Here is a 21,848-nt window from a genome sequence, read left to right as displayed (position 1 = left end):
ACTTCCTTGGTTCTGGTAGCGATACCTTTTTTGATAATGCCCAACATTCTGTTCGTCTTTTATAGATAGGCCGCTAATCCCTTATGATTCACACAGGACGCTACGTGCTTCCCAACAATATCTTGAAGCGGTCCCTTCCGTTCGTCAGTTATTTTATGATGCAACACGTGCCTGTCGTTTAGGTATTGTTTATAGAATCAGGGCCTTAGTTACTCTTATTTAGATGATAAGTGGTCGCAATTTAACCCTGCATTAGTCTACGTGCGCTAGGTGTTGACCATTGTCAAGCGCCTGCCATGCCCAATTTCCGCCCGTTCCACACCCCCTACCACAATACATGCACTATGCGGGTCTCAAAATTGTGTGTGCAAATTTGGGCATGTATCCAATTTGCGCACTCAGTGTAATTGTCAAACAAGACTACGACGGGAGCTCACGGCAGCCATTTCCTATGAGTGATCTGCGTGGGGCAGGAGCGTAGGAAGATCGCTCCTGCCCCGAAAGCCCGCTAGACCACCAGGTAAGGTTCCGGGGAGTCTCAGAGGGCGGGTCAGTACCGGCCCGAATATTATTCTCATTTTTTAAATATTCGCGGGCCGGCTCTGCTCCTAACCCCCGCGAATATTGAGGGAGAAGTGTACACACATACATGTGTGTAGAATTTTGTATAAGGTCCCACACACCTTCTTTGTACCGGGGCCCGGATTTTCTCTTGGTGGCGCTGCACCCAGCTTAACATCCAGAAAGTCTCATTTTGTAAGCCCCTGGTTGGGTATACATCCCAAGAGCAAGCCAGTGCTCAGAGTTTTATGGTAAGCAGAAGCAAGGTTACATTATAATAAAGTGGATAATACTTTACAAGATTTCGAGTTGGGGTTAGTCTAAAAGTCAGAATACTGAGAGTGGGGACATGTTGTTTTTTGTTGTTGTTGTTAATGAGATATAGGGTCTCTGAGCTGTTTCTTTTAATCATAAGATCTGGTTATTTTTGTCTGGGACTATGACCTGCTGGAAGTCTTGCTAGATCCCGAACTGAGACGAGGCCCATATGAACCATAAAATACATTTTTTTTAGTATAGTTCTGTGGGAATACAGAAACAAAACCTCAACGTCAAGTTTTGGATGCTGTTTGTATTAGTCGGAAAACTGCTCTTTATATCATGCTGTAATTACCGCACTAGTTCCATTACATAGTCACTCTATCTGGAATATATTTTTGCTGCCAGTGCACGATGATTTTTTTTTTTTTTCTTTAATGACATTGATTTCAAGGGGATGCTCATATTATTCATAAGAATGAGTACGGAATGGGACTTCTGCGTCGTTTCCAGCTCAAAAAAGCACATCTGTGCTTTGTCAGACCTGGTTCCTCTGCCAAAAAAAAAAGATCAGCTAGAAAATGGCAAACCTTAATAGACTTGCCTTTACTTTCAAAAAGTCTAGTTTGTGGAGTCCTGGAATAACGTGAGCGTGTCTATGCCTGTTGTGTTATTCTCCAGTAAGGAAATTAGAACAGACGCCACTTGGTACAAAACAATAAAGTCATTAATTTTTGTTTCTTTTTCAATATCATATATTCCTCCTCTCATTATGAAGTACCGTAGATACGCAAATATAAACCAGGATTTTGAGGCCCAAAAATGGGAGTCCCGGTTTATATTGGGGCTAGCGCCCCCCTCCCAGACTTATTGCAGGCCACCGCCAGGCTCTGCCCCCTCTCTGCTCTGTCCATCGTACCTCCTCTGCCGATCCCTGGTGGTCCAGAGGTGCAGCGGGCAGGAGCGAGCTTTCCGTGCTCCTGCCCCACTGCTAACCCTCGGTGGCTGCTGTGAGTTCTGGTTTCTTCAGTCGCTGAGCGGCATCAAGCGGGAGCACGCTTTGGCGCTGCTGTTTGGCACGGAGCAGCTCCCTGACTAGCTCCCACAAGAATTCAAAGGGGCTGGGTGCAGAGCCTCCAAGAATTTGGAGGGAAGGGGGCTGGGTGCAGAGCCTGACAGGGGATGGAGGGAAAGGAGCTGAGTGCAGAGCCTGACAGGGTAGGGCATTTGAATATTAAGCTGACCAACCATTTTTCCTCCTTTTTGGGGGGAAAATGGGGGTCTCGACTTATATTCGGATCAACTTATATTCGAGTATATACGATATCAAGAAATAAAGGCATAGGTTATTCAAGAATAAGGGAAAAAGGAGGGGACATATAAGCATAGAATTCTTTTTTCCATGCAGTGGATAATTAAGTTGTGAAATCAGTTGCTGGATAAAGCAACCAACATAGCAAGATTTGAAGACAGTTTAGATGAGTTCCTAGAAAAAAAGTGCATAAAATATTATTAGCCAGGTGGATGTGGGGGAATAACAGCTAAATCAATCTTTGCAGGAGCTTGCAACTCAAACTGCCCATTGTTGGACACAGGATGACGGGTTCAATGAGCCATGGTTTGACCCAACATGGCTTTCTTATGAGCTTCAGAACATCTAGGTTAGAGGTGGTCCAACATTCGGCCCCGTGAAGTATTTTGTGCGGCCCCGGTCGAGGGCGATGCAGTGTTTTCCTCTGCTGCCCCCGGGTGTTTACCGTCTTGCCGGCTCCCTCCTCTGTCTTGCTGCACTGTTTACGCGTTTGTGCGGCCACAGAAAAAAAAATTTTCGGCCAATGCGGCCCAGGGAAGCCAAAAGGTTGGACACCCATGATCCAGGCCATTTAATGTGGCTCTTTGTGTTCTTTTCTGCTATCGATTTTCGCACTGAGAAACCAAGAAAGTGGAACATGCGATGGCTGAGATAAATTCAGGCATTTTGATTCTTCCCTTCCCTTCCCTCTTAAACCTATGACTTTAGGGACCAAGCAATAAAGTCTAATGTGCCCATTAAGGCCATTATGCATGTACTAAAAATACACACTAAGGCCAACACATTAATGTGCAAGCTCAAAAAATGAGCATTTCGTGTAAATGAGGGAATTTCATATGCAAATACTATGTTTTGCCATGTTTGCCATGCTCGTAAGACTATGTTGGTCACACAACTTTTGTCATACAATGCTCGTCATGCTATGGCTCACCATACTATGTTTGTCATGTTGTTTTACCATGTTTTGTTAACTATGTTTTGCCATCTCTGTCAGGCCATGTCCTGCCATGTCATGTTTGCCATCACCTTGTATAAATACGCTTTACTATGTATGTAAACTTGTAACCCATTCTGAGCTCTCCTGGGATGATGGGACATAAAACCATATAAATTCCAAGTTTATTAAAATCTTATTATCCCGTTCCATGGATAATCCTTCTGGGCGGCCAAACAAGGCCCAAGGTAAATAGCATGGCATGCAGTGCCCCACTTACAATTTATCATGGATCCAGTACAAGCAAAAAAAAAAAAAAATTGACACATACCACATAGCAGCTCTTACATGTTTTCTACAATTAGGAAGCTCAGGATTCCTTGGGCTGCAGGAGAGGGAGTGGGGCCTAGAGATCGCTGCTGGACAAGAAGCCATCCCCAAGTTTCTGTTCTCCAAGAATCCAGCTTTTTGAAAGGAGGTTGAAATACATTCACAGCAGTCAGGGCTTGGGAGAGCAATTAAACCATTTTGAAGAGATTCCTCGAGTAATTCCATGTCAAGAGAATAAAATACTAGACACAAAACCAGCAGAAATCTCACCTAGTTTACCTGCTCTCAATCAGGTCTAAATATCAGTGTGATAGATCTTGACTTTTCCCAATCTTTGCCTCTGAGCATGCTTTACACTTCTCCCTCAATATTAGCGGGGGTTAGGGGCAGAGCCAGCCCGCGAATACGGAAAATTTGTGAAGAACTTTTGGGCAGACTCTGACCTACCCCCGCCTCCCTTGTGCCTCCCTCCTGCGCCCCAGACCTTACCTGGTGGTCTAGCGGTGACTCGGGGCAGAAGCAATTTTCCTACGCTCCTGCCCCGTGCAAATCCATCATCCAAAATGGCTGCCGTGAGTTCCTGTTGTAGTCTAGTGTACTTGTGTGCCTAGGGGCTCTCAAAGAATTAATCCTGCCCTGCTTGCGCTAAAAACCTCTAGCGCAGCTTGATAAAAAGGGTCCTTAAAGATTACCCTGCCCTCTGTCAGAAAAGCCACAGAGCCTCATAAAGCACAAAATGGCTCCCAAGCTCCCAGCTATGTCTGAGCTTCTTAACAGAAAGTGGAAGAAGGGTACCAATGTGTTTTGGAGGTTTCTCATTGAGATGATTTTATGCATTTATATTACTGAATAAAATAAAATCCTCCGTGGAGTTCATTAAATCCTTGCAGTAATATTCTCTAAGCATTGTTCTATAATATTAAGTTAGACAATGGATTGTTTGTGCTGTTCAAACAGCTGTGAGTTCCCCCAGGCTTTATCTGGGGCAGGAGACTGCAGTAACATGCAGCTGAAGCACGTTTTCATAATAATAATAAAAAAAGAAGTTTTCAATCTTTGATCCAAAAATTCTTACTTTTCAAAATGTGATTGATCCCATGCTACCAAATCCTACCTATGATAATTGCATGTGATCTCATAAGTGCTTGTGGCTTTGCTACAAGAATCCATTTTTGGCTGTGCGCAAGGATCTTACCATATTTCCAAGTATTAAAATGATTAACTATTTCAGGGGATCATTTTCAAAGCCCTTTACCCTTAGCTGTTTAAAAATTGCCCTCATTCAGTCAGTGTATCAAAGAATACGGTCACTGTTTTATAACATGCAAATACTAGGGAGATGCAGAAGACAAAATTTATGTTTCATTTTTAGTTTGGCAGGCTATTTTTTTTCAATTTATGTCAAATATTCATGTTAATAAAAATGTTTGAACGTGCCTTAAAACTTTTTAAGGTGCACTCTTCAATAATTGGTGTTAATTGACAGCATATTTGGAACACCCTTTACAAAATAGCAGCTTATCGCACACCACCCTGGTGTCTAACTTGGCCACCATGTACTAAATCGCAGTCTAAGGGCCAAATTATATATTCGTTGCCTATAGAATCGGTGTCAAAAAGGTTGGCGCTTAGCCTCTAGAGCAGGGGTCTCTAAGTCCCTCCTTGAGGGCCGCAATCCAGTCGGGTTTTCAGGATTTCCCCAATGACTATGCATGAAATCTATGTGCATGCACTGCTTTCAATGCATATTCAGTGGGGAAATCCTGAAAACCCGAATGGATTGCGGCCCTCAAGGAGGGACTTTGAGATCCCTGCTCTAGAGTTAGGCACAGTTTAGAGAATCAGGCATAGCACCTATCCGCTCAGCTAACGTTTAGGCGAAGGCATTTATGACAATTAAAACCAGGCCTAAATGACCACATCTAAGTTGTGTGCAGATTGGGTGTGTTTGTAACAGTGCGCTTAAATTTTGGAACGCCCATGACCCTCCCCAGGCCACGCCCCCTTTTGAGAATATACACACATCACTTTTATAGAATACTCTTAGCGAGTTGTGAGGGTAAATTCTAATTACTGCCAATTGGTGCTGATAATTGCTCGTTAGTGGTTAATTATTTGCGTTGATTGTCTTGTTCATTAAGTTGAGAATGCAAATTGAGTGTCAGCACAAACTTGCGCATGCAACTTGCAACACCATATATAAAATCCAGCTCGCGGTGCTTAACATGGCTAACGCAAGAAGCGGCATTCGGCAGCCTACAATGCCTGAGGAGGTGCGATTCGCATCAAAGGCAGGTGCCGGAAATGTAGGCCTGGAAAACCCTGACCTACATTTCCAGCGCCTACCTTTGCCAAAGGTGCGATTCTGTACCTGGCACTGTCACCTGACTGACGCAAGATCGGCGGCTGCTTTTAAGGCGGCCGCTTACCAAGGCGCTGGTTACAGAATCCGGGCCTGAGCACTTCCGAATTAGCCTGGAGCAGGTTCCACGCACTAACCTGAAAGTTAATGAATGACCCGCAATACAAAACAGTGAGAATGCCCGTTGTGGCGTTGCGTGGATAAATACCTGTAATGCTGAAAACTGTACTCCAAACAGTGTGCACCCATATGAACAATGGATAACCAGTATATTATATATTCTGTGAGTCAAAGTAACCCATGTGTTTTCCTTAGCAGTGGAATTACATGATCAAATTTCCTGACTCCCGATATAAGTTTAATCACTATGGGCTAGATTCACTAAGCAAACCGATCGACCCCTTTGCGACCTGATTTCCCTCCGACCTGATTCACTAACCTGTGTCCCGACCATCCTCTGATGAGGGGGAACGGCATTCAAATGATGGCAAGCAGCGATTCACTAACAAAAAACCTACAACACCGACTGGGCTGGCCGATCACAAACGACTGCTGAGGGTCAGTCACTCAGGTCCTTTCCGACTGCCCTGCCTTAGAAACATAGAAATTGACGGCAGAAAAGGGCCACAGCCCATCGAGTCTGCCCATACCAATGACCCACTCCCTGACTTTTACTCCCTTATAGATCCCACGTGAATATCCCATTTTCTCTTAAAATCTGACACGCTGTTGGCCTCAATCACCTGCTGAGGCAGCTCGTTCCAATGATCGACTACCCTTTCGGTGAAGAAGTACTTCCTAGCATCACCTTGAAATTTCCCTCCCCTGATTTTCAGCGAGTGTCCTCTGGTCACCGAGGGCCCTGTAAGACTGAAGATATCATCTTTCACCTCTATACGCCCCGTGATATACTTAAAGGTCTCAATCATGTCCCCCCTCTCTCTTCGCTCCTCCAGTGAGTACATCCGCAGTTTTTTTTAACCTTTCTTCATATGTGAGATCCCTGAGCCCCAAGACCATCCTGGTAGCCATTCGCTGAACCGACTCAACTCTCAACACATCTTTCCGGTAGTATGGTCTCCAGAATTGAACACAATACTCGAGATGAGGTCTCACCATGGATCTGTACAGTGGCATTATGACTTCAGGTTTTCTGCTGACAAAACCCCTACGGATGCAGCCCATCATTTGTCTTGCTTTGGACGAAGCCTTTTCCACATGGTTGGCAGCCTTCATATCATTGCTAATGATCACTCCTAAATCACGTTCCACCGTGGTCCTGGACAAGGTTTCACCATTTAGTGTGTAAGTTCTGTGTGGATTTTTTTTGCCTAGGTGCATCACTTTACATTTTTTAGCATTGAAGCCTAACTGCCAAGTTGATGACCACTGTTCCAGCTGCCGTAGGTCCTGTGTCATAAAGTCAGGCACACTGCTTTTGCCTACTATGTTGCATAGTTTGGCGGCGTCGGCAAACAGTGATACTTTTCCTCTAAGCCCTTGGGTCAAATCTCCTATGAATAAATTGAATAGAATCGGCCCTAAGACGGAGCCCTGAGGTACTCCACTTGTCACTGCTGACGTTTTGGAGGGGGTACCGTTTACCATCACCCTTTGAAGCTTACCATCTAGCCAATCCCTTACCCATTCAGTGAATGTATCCCCTAATCCCATCCCAACGGCCTTCTGCCGTTCTGCTCTCTGCCCTGGTTTTCTGCTCTCTGCCCCAAATTCCTGCTCTCAGCCCCGATCTCCTGCCTGCCCCGAACTCCTGCAGCCCCGAACTCCAAGTTTATTAAAAAAATTTTGATAAAACGCGAATCAAGATTTCTAAGCGTTTTACAGATTGCCTAAGTTTCGGTCTGAGAATAAAGAATCATGCCCTGTCACTGAGGAGAAGGCCAGAATTGGTATCACTCAGGTTAAGCAAAAGGCTACAGGAATTAAAAATGCCTTCCTGCCCGACGGTGATTTGATAGAAGCTTTCCAAAACCCGGACAAAGATCCCGATCTCTGGTAACCCAAACTGTGATCGATCCTCACCACCCTTCCCCCCCCCCAGACCAGAAACTGCATTTGGAGGATATTGCCCCATGGTACTTGAGAATGTTTCCCAAAGGAATTCTTTGTCCACGTTATAAGGAATTCTGATAACTGACAGAAGTAATGAGCTATTTACTTCTTTCTAGATTTCACCTTTTGTTTCACTTGTCAGATTCAATCTGTTCACTAGATGATGATTTTTGCAGTCCTTTTCTCTAAAACTAATTCTCGCTAGTCTTACTTTCTTTTGCCAGAGAAATGATGTTATCCCTTAAGTGGAAAATTTCAGTAATTATCTTATTTTATTACATTTGAAGCACAGTTATAGCTCGTGGCCAAAATAAAGCCCTAACTTTGCCTGTAGCATGTTTTGATCGTTTCTGTTTTCCACTGGGAGTTAGATCACGTAAAGCCGGCATCTCCAGCATTCCCACAGAATTCATCCATCATCTTCTCCAAAGCTGTACAGCTATAGACTAGATACAGCTTTTTTTCACTTATTCTCCTGTATCAAACTAATAATGAAAGCAGTTTTCAAAACAGTACGAAGGACGCTTTTTCCTCATTTTCAAAGAGAAATAATATGTCACCTCCCTTTCAAATTTGCCCTTGCTTGCAGAGGCCTCACAGAATTCCTCATTTGTTCTTTTCAGCAGTCATATTTTTGTGCATGAACAGGCGAAATATTTCTTAACATGTAATTAAACTCTGGAATTCGTTGCTGGAGAATGTGGTAAAAGCAGTTAGCTTAGCAGGGTTTAAAAAAAGGTTTGCATAATTTCCTAAATCAAAAGTCCATAAGCCGTTATTGAGATGGCTTGGGGAAAATCCATCGCTTACTCCTAGGATAAGCAGCGTAAAATCTGTTTTAGTACTTGGGATATTGCCAGGTACTTGTGACCTAGATTAGCCACTTTTGGAAACAGGATACCGGGCTTGATGGACCTTTGGTCTGTCCCAGTATGGCTCTGATGTAACCGTTAACATGCACTAAATAGGTTTATCAGTAGCACATCTTAGTAAAAGTATTCCTAAATTCAAACTGTGAAGCCCTGAGCCTTCATTTTACCAATAAACTAGAATGTGAGAAAAAAGTGGCTGAAAAACTTCCTGAAACAACGTTGCCCACATCTGAAAGTCGGATGTACTTTGGTTTCAGCTACCAGAGGCCTTTTGTCTCACAAAAGCATTCATTGAGAAGAAAAAAAACCCAAAATAAACAAACCTCAGAGAAGCTCATTCTTTGTATCTAACTAAAATAAGCAGGTAACAGATTCTCCCTCCCCCCCTCCCCCCGGCCAACATTACAGACAGCTACGAGACAGCGCGTATATTAAAATTATTCTCTATATTCCTTTGTTATGTCCCAGGTGAATCAGGCTTTGATGTTTCAAGGGAACAAAGAGCCTTTTTCATATAAATGTGAGGGGTTATTTTAATACTGGAAAATAAATTGTGACACAATTCTACTGGGTTCCTGCTTCCTTTGGTTGCTAATTTAATAATAATAATAATTTATTTTTGTATACCGCCATACCCAGGGAGTTCTAGGCGGTTCACAACAAATAGATGAGTTACATACAGAGCAGTTGAAAAAGAAGAACATAACAAGACAATCAAAGGGTCAAACTAGTTTACATTGACAATTTAAGTAAGGAAGGACTAATACAGAGCATAAACGGTATTTACCGTATAAGAGCACAATTGAATTTGAGAGAAGGGGGAGCAAAGCATATTGTATGAGAGGAGGGGGCAGGGATCATTGGGGGCCGTGTTGAGGGGGGGGGGAGAAGGAATTGGTCTGATGCAGAGAAGAGAGTTCGATCTGTTTACTAATGAGGAGAGGGGGAGCGTTAAGGCGGAAGAGGGGAGCATTAAGGATTTGGTTCATTGAAAAGTAGAGTTTTGAGCTTTTTTCTAAAGTGGAGGTATGAAGAGGCGTGAAGTATAATTTGGGCGAGCCAATTTAGATGTATGGATATTAAAACCAACTGACTTGATTGGTTCATAGACAACCCCGCGAAAGACAAAGGTGCGCGCCGACAACTGAGCGCAAGACGGAGGCGCGCGCCGAAGAAAATTACAGTTTTTAGGGGCTCCGACGGGGGGTTTTGTTGGGGAGCCCCCCCAGTTTACTTAATAGAGATCGCACCAGCATTGTGGGGGGTTGGGGGGTTGTAACCCTCCACATTTTACTGTAAACTTAACTTTTTCCCTAAAATCAGGGAAAAAGTGAAGTTTTCAGTAAAATGTGGGGGGTTACAACCCCCCACACCCCCCCACAACGCCCCCATAACGCGGCACGATCTCTATTAAGTAAAGTGGGGGGGGGTTCCCCCCCACGCCCACGCCCGTCGAAGCCGTAAAAACAATAATTTTCTGCGGCACGCGCCTCCGTGCTGCGCTCAATTGTCCGGTGCGCTTTTGACCTGACACCGACTTGATTATTTTGAACTTTCTTTGATAAATATATTCAGTGCATATCATTTAAGTTGCTGCAAACTCCAGAATTCATTCCCTTCTATGCTGTTTTCTTTCTAAAACCAGTGAAAACAGACTTTCTCCAAAACTGGTATTTTAGCAACCTGATATGCGTTTGTACTTTCCCCTGTGCAGTGAAAGGATGCAGAGACATTTTTGTTGAGACCTGTCAAAAGGAGCCCCGCATAAACACAAGCGGACTTTTCAAGCGCTCGTGAAAGGCAGACTTCCTTTTCCATTCATGACGCTGCAGCGGAGTTGAAACAGTTCAGCCTTTCACTGTCAACTGAAAGGACTGTAGGAAACGACAGTGAGAGATGAGATTTACTGTTTATCCAGGGCAAGTTTTGATGGATAAGATCCTAAAGAGTGCATGGATCAAAGTTAGGTAGGTTTAAGAGGAAGCACCTGTTTTCTTAAGAAAAAAAAAAGATCTTATTTCAGGTGATGATATATTAATTGTGCAATATCTTTCTTGCCAAGCTTTGGAGCTTAAACCAAATTTTGGAGGGTGTGCGTGTGTTTACAATCATACCCTTCCTTCTAAGGTAAATATTGTATCACAAAAATAGATTTAAGCAAGTTTTAATTTTTTCCTATTTCCTTTGTTTAATTTTTTTGTGATTTTTTTGGGCTGAATAACTGGTGGTGTTAAGAGCTAAATTATCCTCAGATCATTATACTACAAACTATTAAACCTAGTCAAAACAATTTAAGGAACCCTTTAACAAAGTTGCTTACTGCTACATAAAATAACTTACTGCAGGGTGCGTGATATGTGTGGGTTACCCCCCATGCTAGAAAATAAGATTTTTTTTATTTTTTTTTAGCTCTGGGGTGGGTCTACGAGCTGGAGAATAAGTCTGTTCTGTGTTAATTGATTAACACAGCTACATAGTATCATAGTAACATAGTAGATGACGGCAGATAAAGACCCAAATGGTCCATCCAGTCTGCCCAACCTGATTCAATTTAAATTTTTTTTTAATTTTTTCTTCTTAGCTATTCCTGGGCAAGAATCCAAAGCTCTACCCGGTACTGTGCTTGGGTTCCAACTGCCGAAATCTCTGTCAAAACCTCTCCAGCCCATCTACACCCTCCCAGCCATTGAAGCCCTCCCCAACCCATCCTCTACCAAACGGCCATATACACACAAAGACCGTGCAAGTCTGCCCAGTACTGGCCTTAGTTCAATTTTTAATATTATTTTCTGATTCTAGATCCTCTGTGTTCATCCCACGCTTCTTTGAACTCAGTCACCGTTTTCCTCTCCACCACCTCTCTCGGGAGCACATTCCAGGCATCCATCACCCTCTCCGTAAAGTAGAATTTCCTAACATTGCCTTTGAATCTACCACCCCTCAACCTCAAATTATGTCCTCTGGTTTTACCATTTTCCTTTCTCTGGAAAAGATTTTGTTCTACGTTAATACCCTTCAAGAATTTGAACGTCTAAATCATATCTCCACTGTCCCTCCTTTCCTCTAGGGTATACATTGCCACACACTAATCAATTAATGTGTACTTTTCGCAGAAGCCCTTACTGCCTATATAATAGATGGCAGTAGAGGCTCATGTGCTAATGGCATAATTACATGACAAAAACACTTCCATCTATAGGTAATAATGAAGTTTTTTGTAATACCAACTTTATATATGATAGGAATAGCTCAGAGACATGAAGGGGCACAACAGAGGGTATAATAATAATAATAACAGTTTATATACCGCATGACCATGAAGTTCTATGCGGTTTACAATGGTTAAAAGATGTTACAAATTAAGTAGAATTAACAAAGTTAAAAGCTAGTTATTAACAGCGCTAGAGATCAGTTATTGTGGAGTAGGATTGTACAGGTTAGTTGCCTAAATATTTCAGGAACAGATATGTTTTTAGGTGTTTCCTAAATTCCACATAGACCCCCCCCCCCCCAGGCACCTCACCACCCAATCATTGCTTAATCCTTCATACTTTTAAGCTTTTAAAAAAAAATTTCAAAAATGATTAATGGTGAAACTCTCAATTTAAAAAAACAAACCAAAACATGTGGCAGGTGAAAAGCACTTAGCTGAAGTTTGGTTTCTCGGTTCCTAATGTGTCCACATTTCGTTATACTGCTTCAGGAAACCAAAGAGCTGTGAAATCAACCATACTTAGGGAAAGACGGCAATAAACGGAGTGTATCTAAAAAAATTCAAACAAAAAACTTCTTACTTGAATGTTAAACGCATATCATAGACCTTAAAAATGCCTTAATAGTGTTAAACACACAACAGCACTTGTCACGCAGGCTTCTCTTTTAAAAAGACGCTCTCAATCTCTGTGTGACGGCAAAACTAACGCCAAGTTCAAAATTTTTAAAGGGGTAAGACGTCAGCACGTTAAAGATGTAGTGATGTCAAAAAACATCCTCCAATCAGACAGAGATCCGCGCTGGACTTTAAAAGATCATACCATTTAAAAAAACATTGTAACAGTGAAAATCAGCTGACTGGTAGCAAAATGTTAAAAAAAAATGCTATAAAAGATGGAAACGCTAAAGTGATGTATATAAAAAATAAAGCTACAAAGAATAAAAGTGGAGAAATAAATAAATACCAATAAAAAAACTTGCTCCACTTGTTAGGCTGAGAGTATTATCTCAACGGAAGAAAAAGCTTCAGGCTTGTTCCGTCGGGCATAAACGCTCAAGCCTCCTCCACCCACATCATCGGCAGAAAAAACTTTGGTGGAGAATCTACAATTGCCACTATGCTAATTTTAAACGTGGGACTGAGATGTTCTCTAGCTGTTGTAAAACTTTTAAGTGGCAACTTGTTTACTCGCCAACGTTTCACGGTATATAACCGTTTCTTCAGGACGCTGGTGAGATCGTACGAGCAAACAATTCAATTTGTGTGAAGAAAGTGGGAGTCAGGAAGCACTGAAGAAACGGTTGTATACCGTGAAACTTAATTTTTTTAATTGGCTTAGTCAAAGCTGATAATTGACCATTAGAAACCAATTAAACATTAAAAAAATAATAATTAGCCGGTAGGTACAAGGTAAGCACCATTATCTGTCTTATTATTTCCTCTGTAATTCCCTCACCTGAGCACTGTGTATTGATGCACCTTCTTGTCCAGTTTGTCTGCTTGACTAGATTGTAAGCTCTTGTGAGCAGGGATTGCATACAAGCAACCAGCTTCCTATATTCTGTAGCTGAAAAGAGTGTTATCTTATTTCGTAATGTTCCTATTTGCAGAAACAAAATTCTATGTTTTGACATTGTTTCGGATCATTGATTGAACCATTTATCTGCGTGGTGAAACTTCCTTAGAAAAATTTAAAAGCACATTAAAAAGCCACCTATACAAAGATGCATTTGAGTCATAAACAGGATAACTCTTTTATCAACAATTTCAGGTTCAAATACTTATATCTAACCAGATCTAGGTATATATAGGTCACAACTTCTCCCTTTCACTTTTAAACCTAGCTTTATTTGTAAAACATTTTCAATTACCCTCCTGATGTTGTTTTTCTTTAACAATTGTAGTTCACTCCTTTTTCCCTATGTATCACTAATTAATTGTGTATATCGATTGTATGTTTACCTGTTTAAATTGTTTTATTTTGTCCTCCCCCCAAATTTTTTATTGTTAAACGCATTGAAAATATTTGATATTGCGTTTATATCAAAATTTTAATAAACTTGAAACTTGATATCCAGGTCATTCTCTTCTTGGTTGGGCTGAGAACTTTTCAACACCCTCTTGTAGTGTGGAGAGTCTCAGTCACTGGTAGCCAGAGCTGAGATTGTGATATCATAATGCCTCATTCCACCAATAAGAGCCAACCTCCTCAGTGATGTCACAGTGGCTTGATTGTCCTATACTTGGCTCACTTTTATTACATATGAGGGGGTGCTGAAAAGTTCTCAGACCAACCAACCAACTTCCTGAATTCTAAGTGTTATTTTGCCACTGTAGCTGAAAAGTTCTTTGTTCTTACATTGTTTCAGATTATTGATTGATCCATATCCACGTCATTCTCTTCTTGGTTGGGCTGAGAACTTTTCAGCACCTCTTCGTATGTCTAATAGCGCTATAGAAATTATTATTATTATTATTATTATTAGGAGGAGGAGGAGCCTAACTCAGTAGGTGCCTACCACTCTGAGGTAGGCATCTACACTGAGGTGTCTACCGGCAAGTAGGCAGATTTGGGGTGGATTCTGAGTGTGGTTTCACTTAGGTGCACTCTTTTAGACCAAGAAAACCCTGGCTTAAATGGCAGTGCACCTAAGAATGCAATGCGCATAAGAATGCTTAGGTGCAATTCTATAAACAATGCCTAGTGGATGATTGACAGCTGCGCCTGAGTGCCTACGAGTTAGGCACCATTTTTAGGATCAGGCCCTAAGTGACTAAAAAAGGCCACGCAGTTAATCTGGGTGGCCACTAACATTGGGTGACATCAAAGCCTGCAATTTAAATTGGGAAAGGGAGTTGGAATGGGGGGGAGGTGTGTGGAAAGGAGGAAAGGGGATAGTAACAAGGAATCGAGTTGATTGGAAGGTAGGAGTGTGAGGATTTGGGGGGAAAAAGAAAAGGGGTGGAGCTATAGAAGGGGAAAGAGAAAAAAAGAAATTGGCGGGCAAAATTAAGAAGCAAAGGAGGAGAGTAAAGGAATTCGAGCTTTCCCTCCTTCCCACTGCTTCGGGATGTAAAGAGGAGGGGGTGAAAGATGGGCAGTGTTTGGGAATTTGGGGTGGGGTGTCGGTCGCAGCTAGTAGGTTGGGGAGGCCTAAGGGCAGAGCCTTTATTAGAGGCAGATTGAATAGGAAGACTTATGATGATGAATTGTAAATATGTCCTCATGGGCGACACCGCCACGAGTTGAGGTGGCTTGACGATACCGTAAGTCACCGGGAGTTACGAGAAAGGTTGGGATAAGGGAGCTAGTGTCGATACCGATTAGTTCTTGGAGGTAAATCCCATATGGTTAAGTGTGGAGTTTGGTTATGCTTATAAAAGTTTTTGAAATTAATGTTTGAAAATAATATGAAATAAAGCTGCGGCCAATATTTGCCCAACTGAATAATGTCATGATTATTATTTGTAATGGGAAAAAATGGATTTTGGAATGGCTGATGTACGAGTCCCAATTTTAGGAGGAAATGGCATGGTCTGTCTCCACAGCCATTAATTTCTTTTGGTTCAGTAAAGCTCAGAAATGTAGTACCTACCTAAAATTCCTTAGTGGAGTGGAATGATAAACCCAAATTGATTCTTTACTCTCTCAAAAGGTACGACTAGGGATACTTCCTGAATTTACATAGTAACACACTGAAAACAAACAGGAGAAAATTTTTTTTCCCACTTGGCACAGTTACACTCTGGAACTTAATGCCGAAGCAAGTGGTAAAAGAAGTCAACGTAGCCAAATTTTAAAATGATTTGGACAAATTCCCATAAGGAAAGTCCATAAACTGTTATTAAAGTAAACCCAGAAGAAACCAGTGTTTATCCCTGAGGATAGGTACATGGAGTCTTGCTAATTTTTGGGACTCTGCCAAGTACCTGTGGCCTGGATTGGCCACTGATAGAACCAGGATTTGGGGCTAGATGGACCTTTGGCCTGACTCAGTGGGGCAACTCTTATGTTCTTTTGTTTTGGCTAAAAAAACAATTGTTATATTTTTTACCAGACATGTAATATATTGAAATGTCATTCCCCCATCCAAAAACAGAAAGAAAGAGTCCAGTGCTGTTCTGCCAGACTACCTTTTCTACACTCCCCTGAGACAAAAAACCCAGTGGCCTACTGGAGAAAGACCCATTATCTAAGCAGATAGCAGTTGAGGAGTAGCCTAGTAGCTAGAGAAATGGGTTAGGAGTAGTGCTGCCCGATTTCCAATTCGAATCAATTCACCGATTCACTTTGGGTGAATCGATTTGAATCGATGTGTATTTTTAAAAAAATCGGCCTCTCCGATTCAGGGCCTAACCTCCCCGTGCCCGGCTGTCATCGCGCTCACGAATCCTGCCACTCAAAACATTTTTTTTTAAAACCCTCTCACCGGCTTGTGGATTCCCCGGCCTGACTCGGCACAGCCTGAAGTTGTGTTTGACTCCAGTATAGAAAGTACAAAAGAAAAAAAAAACAGGCGATTTTTCAAACCCTCCCCGTAACACTAGCCTGTATTAGCAGCTGCACCGCTCTCTCCTTCCGTAGCTTTAGCGAATCAATTCCCTTCTGCAGCCTCAGAGCCTCTGCTAGGCCGTCCCACCTCTGATGATGTAACTTCCTTCTTCCTCGGAGGCGGGACAGCCTAGTAGAGGCTCTGAGGCTGCAGAAGGGAATTGATTCGCTAAAGCTACGGAAGGAGAGAGCGGTGCAGCTGCTAATACAGGCTAGTGTTACGGGGAGGGTTTGAAAAATCGCCTGTTTTTTTTTCTTTTGTACTTTCTTTACTGGAGTCAAACACAACTTCAGGCTGTGCCGAGTCAGGCCGGGGAATCCACAAGCCAGTGAGAGCCTGTTAATCGGGAGGGGGGCGTGGTGCCGATGGACCTGGGAGACAAGAGGGAGGGGGCTGATAGGAGGTGAGGAGAGGAGGGAGTGATGCTGCTAGACCTGGGAGGTGAGTGGGTAAGGTACTGCTTCTAGTCAGAGGGGAGGGAAAAGGAAGGGAGAGGAGCCCTGCTAGTCGGAGAGGAGAGGTGCTGCTTGCCCTGGGGGTGGAAAGGAGAGGTGCTGCAGCTAGTTGGTGGGGGAAATGGAAGTAGAGGGGAGGGAGAGGTACTGTTGGAGCTGAGTGGAGGAGGGAGGGGAGAAGGAGAGGTGCTACTGGATTGGGAACAGAGGAGAGTGCTGATGGACTTAAAATGGAAGAGGGAAAGCTGCAGCAGGACTGAGGGGAGAGCAGTGGAGGAGGAGAGTGGATGGGGGAAGGGGGAGAGCAGTGGAGGAGGAGGGGGAGAGCAGTGGAGGACGAGAGTGAGAGGGGAAGGGGGAAGAGAAATGCTGTTGCTGCACCCAATTGGGGAGAGAGGGAAGGAGGGATAAGGAATCCCAGGAAGGGAAAGGAAAGGAAAGAGATGCCAAGACCATGGGAGGGAGGGAAAGGAAAGGCAATACTAGACCATGGAGGGAGAGATGTCAGGGCATGAAGGGGGGTAGGGGAAGACAGATGCCAGACCATGGGAAAGGAATGGAAATGGAAGGGGAGGACACAAATGGAAGATGGATGGTTAGCACGGAGAAAGAAGAAAGAAGCGAGTTATCAGAAGACAACCAGACAGCAAAAGGTAGAAAAAATCATTTTATTTTCTGTTTTGTGATTACAATATGTCAGAGTTGAAATGTGTATCCTTCCAGAGCTGGTGTTGGACCGCAAACGTGAGCTAGGATTTAACAGAGAGAGGAAAAGTCCTTTTTGTTTCTTTTTTTTGTTTACACCACAGCACCAGTGTGGGTAGGAGAGGGCAAAGGGGGTGTAGAAGCTTTAAAATAAACCCACCAGGATGTTTGAAAAAAAAAAACAAAAAAAAAAACACCCAATTGGGCAGGAAAATCGAATCGAAAAACCAATTCAATAGGCTGAATCGAATCGAATTTTTTTCCCCTGAATCGGGCAGCGCTAGTTGGGAACTAGGAGCTCAGGTTCAATTCCCCTGGTGACCCTCTGTTGGAATGACCAGGAATGGTGCTAAGGACTAGCCATTTTGGATGGCTCACTTTGTGACTTTCTCATGGTGCTAGCATCTCTGGCGACATAAGTTACTCAGTATTTCCCATTTCCAATTGTTAAATTTGATTTCTGCCTTTTCTCTGGTAATTGTACCCTGTGTACCTTTGAACAGATTTAACTAAATGCCACATAAATATTTATAAAACTCCATTAGTAACAGATGCAATATACCGGACTTAAAATGAACCCACCAAAAAAAAGTTATAGATACAGGAATGCAAATAAATGGCAGCCTTAAAGGTTTTATCTTGGAAGAGGATCTGAATCTGTTAGTAGTTTGGAACTGGGGCCTTTATTGGAAAGCCTGTTCCTTTTCAGTCCAGTTATGCAACAGTCATGAACAGTCACACCCATGTGCTTAGCATCTGTAAGTAAGATCTGGTCTTGGAGATGTATTAGTATTTCTCGATAAATTTTCCGAACAACAAGGTTTTAATTGGGCCTCTCTGTTCAAATAATATGACCTGTGGAAAAATAATCTGTTATAATGGCAGTCCATATTGATAACTTCCTCCTTTAATATGGAAGTTGAAATATAGGCACTAAAACATTTTTACTTGGTTTAATTAAAATTTACCACTCAATCTACTGTTGTGAAACTCACTATCCACTTAATACCATGCGCTGTCGCACAAATCTCCAATGCACTCTTGCCAAGTTTGCATAGATTTAAACCAGGATCTCAAGTGCTCACAGCCATATAATTTTCAAAATCAATGGCCGATACCGTGAGCTATCATTGATCCCCTTTTTTTATATATATATTTTTTTCTCTATGCCTGTGTTACGTGCATTTTACTCATCTATTGATTTTATCATAAATTAATTATAAATATATAAATATATAAAAATATATAAATTTTTCTTTGAGCTCTCCGATTCTCTGAAGCTGTTCACACCGATAAGAAACAAGCTCTCACAATTGCTTTGAGACTCTCATTAGAGACTTCGTGTTGAGAGCAAATAACGGGTGAAAGTCGTCGTTTTCCTGACGAAGCCCCGTGGTAAAGCTTGGGTGCGAAACGGAGATCTTCCGTAGAGAGAAAATTGAATACAAAGGAAGTGAGAACAAAATACTGAGGAGAAATATATGACAGGCGAAATACAAAGAACAAGAAAAAATAAAAAGCTAAGTGAACTTATACTACATGGATTAGCAAAGCAAAAAGAAAAATTTATATATTTATATATTTATAATTAATTTATGATAAAATCAATAGATGAGTAAAATGCACGTAACACAGGCATAGGGAAAAAAATATATACAGTATATAAAAAAAGGGGATCAATGATAGCTCACGGTATCGGCCATTGATTTTGAAAATTATATCAATACTATGGCTGTGAGCACTTGAGATCCTGGTTTAAATCTATGCAAACTTGGCAAGAGTGCATTGGAGATTTGTGCGACAGCGCATGGTATTAAGTGGATAGTTAATTAAAATTTAACCACCCCCCATTTTACAAAACCGTGGAAGCGTTTTTTAGCGCCAGCCAGAATCCCTATCAAAACAGTGCACAGCATTCAGCGTGCTTGCCAGCACTAAAAACCCACTTTTGCACTTTTGTAAAAATGGGGGGATAAATGCATTCATTTCTGAAACAAGCTGGACACGACAGCCACAGTTGTAGATTATTCAATAAATTGAGGACTGAGCTTTAGAAGATATAAAAACTGCCATAGTGAGACAAATCAAAGGGGAGAGTGGAGTGCAGTGGTTAAAGCTACAGCCTCAGCACCCTGGGGTGGTGGGTTCAAACCCACACTGCTCCTTGTGACCCTGGGCAAGTCACTTAATCTCCCCATTGCCCCAGGTACATTACATAGATTGTGAGCCTGCCAGGGCAGACAGGGAAAATGCTAGAGTACCTGAATAAACTCTTGTAAACTGTGTTGAGCTCCCCTGGGACAACGGTATAGAAAAATGAATAAATAAATAGTGTGAAAAGCTTCAGCCTTTGATAACTAGAGCTGGTATTGTGACATCACAATGCCTCGTTCCACCAATGCCTAAGAGCCAACCTCATCAGTGATGTCACAATGGCTTGACTGTCCTGTACTTGACCCACTTTTACTACATTTTGATTTCTAGATTGGTGCAGTGGTTAAAGCTACAGCCTCAGTGCCCTGAGGTTGTGGGTTCAAACCCACGCTGCTCCTTGTGACCCTGGGCAAGTCACTTAATCCCCCTATTGCTCCAGGTACATTAGATAGATTGTGAGTCCACCAAGATAGATAGGGAAAAATGCTTTAGTACCTGAATAAAATCATGTAAACCATTCTGGGCTCTCCTGGGAGAACAGTATAGAAAATTGAATAAATAAATAAAAATCAAGCCCAGTAAGTATCCTGTATCCAACAGTGGCCAAGCTACGTCCCAAGTAGTAAACAGATTTTATGCTGTTTATCCTGGGAATAAGCAGTGGATTTCCCCAAAGCCATCTCAATAATTGCCTAAGGACTTCTCTTTTAGGAAATTATCCAACCCTTTATTAAACCCTGCTAAGCTTACTGATTTCACCACATTCTCCAGCAACAAATTCTAGAGTTTTAATACACACTGTGAAGAAATACTTTCTCTGGTTTGTTTTAAATCTACTACTTAGTAACTATATTGCATGCCCCCTATTCCTAGTGTTTTTGGAAACAGCTCACTTTGTCAGTGAAAGAAATGTTCACTAATTGGGCAATAAGTAAATATCAGAAAACAAACACAGTGGAAATGACCAAATAAGAAATGGAAAAGAATCCCGATTGGCAGAAAACGTCCTCTAATGAGATGAAAGTTCACCAATCACAGACCATCTGACAATGTAGACTCAACATGGCTCATGCTTTGACAATACATCCTGCCTCGGGAGTCTGTAAATTCTCAGAAAAATTAAAAGGAGGCCAAAGTCACTCACAACGAAGCATGTTTTTCTGGCTGTCATTGGAAAAGGGGAATGGATTTGATGTACTGCCTTTCTGAGGAACAAAGCGATTTACATATGTGCCCTTTTTCTGGCTTTAGTGAACTTGCAATCTAATTTCTTTTTCTAATCTAATTTAGGCACCTGAAACATATGCCTGCGTTTTAAGGGCCTATATTTCAGGCACCTAAGTTTTTGTAGAATTATGCTTAGCAGTGCTTAAGTCACATTCCACCTATAGCAAGGGTAGGGAACTCCGGTCCTCGAGAGCCGTATTCCAGTCGGGTTTTCAGGATTTCCCCAATGAATATGCATTGAATATGAATACCAGTGTTGCAGAGCAAATATGTCACAATCAATATTTTTGGAAACGTACAAGGTAAAATTCTGTTTTATTTATAAAATAAAAAAAAAAAAGAATTCTGGACATCATGACAATGAAACCACATGCCCTAAATTATAATACTTAAATGACTTTTCTACTTCCAGGATATTATAAATTTGGAATAAGCGATACTGCGATAGAAAAGGTGAATCATTTGAATGAATATGAAAAAAAAAAAAAAAGATGTAACCTATATCAATGCTGTAGATGTCAAAAATAAATGGAGTATGTGTATTTTAGCATGACCTTTGTTTCAAAGGTCAAACCTATGGAAATCTTTGGGCCTAATTTATGAAACCATTTTTTTCTCATTCAGAGCCTACGGGGAAAATCCTTGATGGATTTGTGAATATGGCCCTGGTATACTAATGCAAAACAGAAAACTTTCAAATGCTATCAGTTTACATAGCAATATATTTCTTTTTTATCCCAGGTGAAATATTGTAAGTTGCCTAACAAATGACTCTATTGCAGATATAGTTAAGGTGGTCCAGCATTTCTGTAATGCAATAATACATATATAGGACTGA

General features: G+C 41.9%; 1 long non-coding RNA gene across 3 annotated transcripts in view; it reads left to right on the top strand.

The window, feature by feature from the left end:
• Positions 1-21,848, top strand: part of LOC117346941 — a 174,940-nt gene that overhangs the window by 141,782 nt on the left and 11,310 nt on the right. Inside the window, exon 1 of one of the 3 annotated variants that reach the window (XR_004536687.1) lies at positions 10,551-10,669. The exons of 1 other annotated variant lie outside the window; for it this stretch is intronic. This is a non-coding gene — a long non-coding RNA (uncharacterized LOC117346941). Of the gene's footprint in view, positions 1-10,550; positions 10,670-13,190; positions 13,327-21,848 lie in introns of those variants that run through there. One more of the 3 variants, XR_004536686.1, reaches the window with a different exon arrangement.

The sequence above is a fragment of the Geotrypetes seraphini genome, chromosome 12 (assembly GCF_902459505.1).
Source record: "Geotrypetes seraphini chromosome 12, aGeoSer1.1, whole genome shotgun sequence".
NCBI lineage: Eukaryota > Metazoa > Chordata > Amphibia > Gymnophiona > Dermophiidae > Geotrypetes > Geotrypetes seraphini.
The sequence above is the reverse complement of the archived record's forward strand: the minus strand, read 5'-3'. Positions and strand labels throughout refer to the sequence as shown.